This window comes from Salvia miltiorrhiza, chromosome 8 (assembly GCF_028751815.1).
Source record: "Salvia miltiorrhiza cultivar Shanhuang (shh) chromosome 8, IMPLAD_Smil_shh, whole genome shotgun sequence".
In the NCBI taxonomy this organism is placed as follows: Eukaryota; Viridiplantae; Streptophyta; class Magnoliopsida; order Lamiales; family Lamiaceae; genus Salvia; species Salvia miltiorrhiza.
In genome coordinates, this window is record NC_080394.1 from 12,296,118 (window position 1) to 12,302,142 (window position 6,025).

A 6,025-nucleotide genomic window follows, 5' to 3' on the forward strand; every position below is an offset into this window, starting at 1 on the left:
ACTTGTGTAAGAAAAGTGTAAGAACTTTTACAAAAAACCAAGCAACCCATCACCATCAAGTGTACTTTTCGGCTTTGACTTTCAAAGTGGGTAGTTTTGCAAGACATTTTATTGATGTGGGTAGATTTAATTCCAGCCCAAAAAAGATAATATTTCAAAACCATTACTTTTCTTCATGTTGATAATTACTTTTTCATCACAACAATATTTACTTTGAATTATCAGGCCCAAACATGTGACCCGTGTCTAGATCTGCCCCTAGTCGCGCCCAGACCCGCTCCTCAGCCCCGACCCGACTCGCCTCACCAATACATGCGGTCTGACAGGAGTATTTGTGATTGATCATAATTGAATAAATGAAGTATAATTTTATCATGGTTCCAAGATAATGGAGTAATTTATTTTGACTTTTCAGAAGCATGATCTCAACTAACATTCTATAGGTTTATTGGTTGGCAGTTTTTGTAAGAGGATTATGAGGGCGTGTGACTGATCTTATAAGCTCTCTGAAACATCTTATAAGTTGTTTACGAGCTTATAAGCTCCTTCAAAGTATTTGGCAAAATAAGCTCCTGAAAAGCTTATGAGTTGTAAAAATAAGCTTTAAAAGCTTATAAGCTCCCAAAACTAAGTTCTTCTACCCCAATTTTTTTTTCTCATTATCTTATAAGCAATATTTATTTTTCAAAAATAACACAATTATGAATTTTTATTTTGATCATATATCATTATAATTTAATCTATTTTGATTTTTTCTTTCTAACAAAGATTTTCTCTATTTAACTAAAAATTCTCTCTCTAGCTTATAAGTTAAATTATCCAAACGCTTGGACAATTTATAAAGTCTTAAGAAATTATATCTTATAAGCTCAAAGTGCTTGTAAGCTCTTTAAAATAAGTTTAGCCCAAAACCCTCTATATCAGTTATTTGAGAAATTTGAACGTGGAAAATGAAGCTTATTGATAAACACTCATTTTGCATAGTTTTTATGAATTACATTATTTGAGTTGTGTTGAAATCTTAGCCAAACATCCTCTATATCAGTTATTTGAGAAACTTAAATGTGGGAAGTGAAGCTTATTGATAAACACTCATTTTACATAGTTTTTTTTTAATGGATTATACTCTTTGAATTGTGTTGAAATTGTACTTCGTATGATGTATTTTGGAGTTAATTTCATATTATTTCATGATTTCGTGCTCTGGTATAGTTTTGGCCATTTTAATACATGAATGAGTGTTTCAAAATACTAATGAAGGAATATGTCCAAGGGACGAGAACAAAGAGAAATGGACCCAGAAATCGAGAAAAATGACGAAGAAAGGTAAGAAGATCGGCGATCGGAATTCCAAAATTGTGAAAGATTCAAAAGCAAAAACGGCGATCGCCGTTGCGATTGCCGAAACATTTAGAGAATTTTGGTGCCAAAGTTCGAAGATGGGGGATCGTCGATTTTGTATAAAGGGCGTGAAAGATTTCGGCGACAAGATCAGCGATCGCCGTTCCGATTGCCATTTTCTTCGCGTTTTCAGTATTTCATGTTTTTATTAGAATTTTTGAATTTTTAGACTGGGTTTCATTCATTATTGACCTATTGAGGGTTCCTGACTCTTATTTTCAGTTTCATAGCTTTAGAATTTTATTGCTCTCTAATTTTTAGAACCTGGATTTGATTTCTGCAAGATTGAAGATTTAAGTTGTTACTTTGGTTTATTCCGGATTTTATTTAATTCAATTTTTACTATTACTTTCTTTTCAATTATGTTTATGTTTTTGTTTATGATTTCTGGCTTTTTTTTTATCTGAAGTTAGGGTTTGTACATAGTTGATTGAATATGTGTTGTGATTTATGATCCTGGTGTTTGTTTTTCTTGTGAATTATTTTACCAATATTTTGCATGTTTAGCTGTTCAGTTTGAGATTTAAATGTGATAAGTTATCTGTACGAAGCTATTAATTAGTGTGTTATTTGAAATTAGTTTATTCTTTTGAGCTTTAATATGATAAGGGATTTATTAATCTATTTTCATAACTATTCGTTAGAGAAAATTATAAATAGTATAGTGGTCTTTTTTATCAATTTTCATCGCATTTTCTAGACACCCCAAATAACATCAATTACATAAAGCTCTATAAATCTAGAAGACTCAATCATTCCAATGGCTTCAACGCCTCTCAATTTATAGACTTCATATTCTTGATGATTAAGTCTTCATCTCTATGATCTGAGACTCTAAACTCAACATTCTCGATCATGGAGCTTGATCTTCACAACATCTTGCTTGAACATGCAAAACTTCCATGTTTATGCCACAACATATATATTTCTTGGTGTCTACTCCACAACTTTCTCAATCACTTTGTTCTATATATATTCTTTAAAGGGGTTATTGCCAGAAAATACATATACTTTGTCAATTTTCTTATTTATATCATGACCTTATAATTTGGCCAGAAAATACAATAATTTTCAATTTAATTGCAATTATAACATGACTTTATAGTCTGGCCAGAAAATACACCAAGTTTCAATTTATTCTCAATTATAACATGATCTTGTAATTAATTTAGTATAATAATACCAAGTTTAATACATTAAATATTTTTAATTTTCTTTTCATCTCACAATATACTATATATAAATACATATATATTTGATAAATATACATCTATATGTAAATAATATATAATATTATTTAGTTTTTAACATAGTTTCTATTATATACGTACGTAATTTTTTTATTGGTCCTAATATTTTATAATTTCATAATTTAAATAAATAAATACTTATTATATACTCCATAATATATTAATAGAATATTAAAATCAAATATATATATATATATATATATATAACAAGATATTATATTGATGGCTTAAAAATACATATATATATATATATATATATTATGAAATAATTATTATGAAATAATTAATCATCTAACTTAATTTTTATAAAAATTAATCAATCAATTAAAAATATTTTATACATAACAATTTAATATAAATACAATAAATATTAATACATCTATGATGAAAATAAATCTAAATAAGGTCATGTTATAATTGAGAATAAATTGAAACTTGGTGTATTTTCTGGCCAGACTATAAAGTCATGTTATAATTGCAATTAAATTGAAAATTGATGTATTTTCTGGCCAAATTATAAGGTCATGATATAAACCAGAAAATTGACAAAGTATATGTATTTTCTGGCAATAACCCCTTCTTTAAAATTAGAAACAATGTGCACAAATACTCAAACAGACCAAACAAATAAAATATATATGAAAATATTTTTGAAGAAAATAGTAAAAATAAAGAGTTGAAAGTCAACTCTAACACTAATTAATTTAGATGGAAAGTAAAGGTTGTTGCTAGCTTGTTAAGTTATTGCATTCACCAACTAGTTTAAATATATATTCATTATAAATCATATAAATAAGTACAGACAGAAGTCGACAAAATAATATTTCTCCGAAAACATGTATCATCCGTTTTTTCGATTCGATAAGAGCTTGAGTATTATATTCGTTCTACTATTTTTTTTTTTTTTGAGGAAATATTCGTTCTACTATTGGAAAATGTATACTTATACTTCTCCTCTCTTTTCGATGAATTGGACTCCAGATTTAATATTCGTTTCACTATTCTAACGCGATATAACCTTCTTTTTGGCAAACCCCATATCAACTTTCAAAGTTCAATACAAAGGAAGCTTGAATTCTTTTGTAAGCAATTAATTGCAGTAGGCTGCCCCAAGTCAATAAATGAAATGGCTTATTATACGAAATTTAGATAAATACTTCCCCAAATCGTGAAAGTGAGGGAGACACATAGTTGACTTGACTCCCCAAATTGTGAAAGTTTGAAAGAGTGAAGCATAAGGCCATCCACTATGGGAAAAAAAATTGGGGTAGTATCCTAGGTGGCATGGGTAGTGCCATAGTGGAGGAGTTAGTTTGGGGTAGTATCCTAGGTGGCATGGGTAGTGCCATAGTGGAGGAGTTAGTTTGGGGTAGCAATTTTGCTACCGGTAGCATTCTAATTTGTGGGCCCCAACTGCATCATCTTTTGCCCCTTTTTTTTTCTTCTCGGTTTTTGGTGTTTATTTTTACTTTTTTCTTTATTTTTGTTTTCTTCTTTTTCTTCCTTCTATTTTCCATTTTCCATTTTCCATTTTCTTTAAAATACATTTGTTTCCATTTTCTATTTCATCCGTTTGTTCTTTTTTTTTCATTTTCTTTTTCTTTTCCTATTTGTTTCCTTTATTTTCTTTTTCCTATTTTAAAATTAAATTATACTATTTAAATAAATTAATTTATTCATATAATTATATAATTTTATTAAAATAAAATATAATACAAAATTAAATACACAAATATATATATATAGTGGTAAAATAATAATGATAGTGGGGTCCATGAATAGTTAAAAGTGAGGTAGTGCTATAGTGGAGAAAATCTGGGGTAGTTGAAAAATAAGGTAGTAGATGAGGTGGCACACATGTGGCATCCATTATGGGTAGCACCATAGTGGATGCCCTAAAGAAGGTTCTGTGTAGTGGGGTCCCCACTAACTGTACCCTACTGTAGCCAAAGTACTTGACGGTGTGGACGGCCGAAAGATGGAAAACTACACAGCTTTTGTTTAAATGGGCCTTTCATTAGGCCCAATTATGTGGGCCAAGATCCTATTTCTTACCTACTAATCAGGGGCCCACAAACATTTGTTAGGAGAAAGGATTTTTCTACTCATGAAATTAGAGTGTCAGAATCTTGATTGGCAGTGAGATCGAAGTGGTAGATGAGTAGAATAATGGCGCGTTAATTTGTTATGGATAATTTTGTGTGTATTAGTTGATTTAGATGCTCGATCATTTTTTCCTTGAGAAATTTGAATTTAAATTTGTGACCTTTAATCATCAGCCGCTAATTTGCAAGGATATAATTTGATCCGGATATTGGGGATGGGTTCAGGTAGGAACTGTTTCTAGTGTAGGATTCGAATCAGGAATCAATCTTGCTCATATATTTTGATAAAATGGAAGGTCAAATTTGATTTTCACGTTGAATACTGGATTGTACATATTAGAATAATTCAAATCATATATCAGACAAATGATAAAGTCTACATCACTCATTTATGACAATCATAAGTAATACCAAGAAATTGATTCTAATTTCTACTTGAGAAAGTTTTTATTTGATGGTCTCTAAATATGAACAAGAGTGGATGTGATGAAATATGATTTCTACAATTCTCCAAATATTTGTACCTAAAAAATTAAAATTGATTTCTTGAAAGAAAATAGCGTTCGTACATATATTTTTGCACTTTTTAAATTATAAATGGACATTTATTTTGTTTCAAACAAGATATTAATGTGTCGTATATACTCTCTCCGTCCGCGATATCGTTTCCACATTGTGGACGACGCGGATTTTAAGAAAAGTGGTGGATAGTAGTGAATATGTAGTGAGTGGAATTTGGGTCCCACTATTGTTGTGAGTGGAAGTTTGTAGACCCTACTTTTATAAATGGAAGTAGAAACAATATCGCGGACGGATCGAAATGGCAAATGTGGAAATGATATCGCGGACGGAAGAAGTATATTATACTCTTCAATCATCCGTACCAAACAAGTCCCAAAAATATAATTTATAATGCATCAGTTACTTTTATAGTAAAAATGAACATTTGTATTTAACAAAAATGTATCATTTGGTGTTAAAAAAATTATAATTTTATATAAGCATAGATAATTGAATGAGGAGGGACAAGCGAGTTACGACTGAGCAACGCACGTAGCCGTACAAGAGACCCCATCACTCAATAAATATTCTTACCGACACTGTATGGATGTCCAAACGAGCCTGAGCCTACCCGTTGCGTAGGTAGAGTAAATATTCTCACTGTGTGAATGTCCGCACGAGCCTGAGCCTGAGCCTGAGCCTGAGCCTAAGTTTTAAGGGTCGGGATGCACAGAGCTAGTCCGTGGGCGTACCAACCTTTAATTTTGG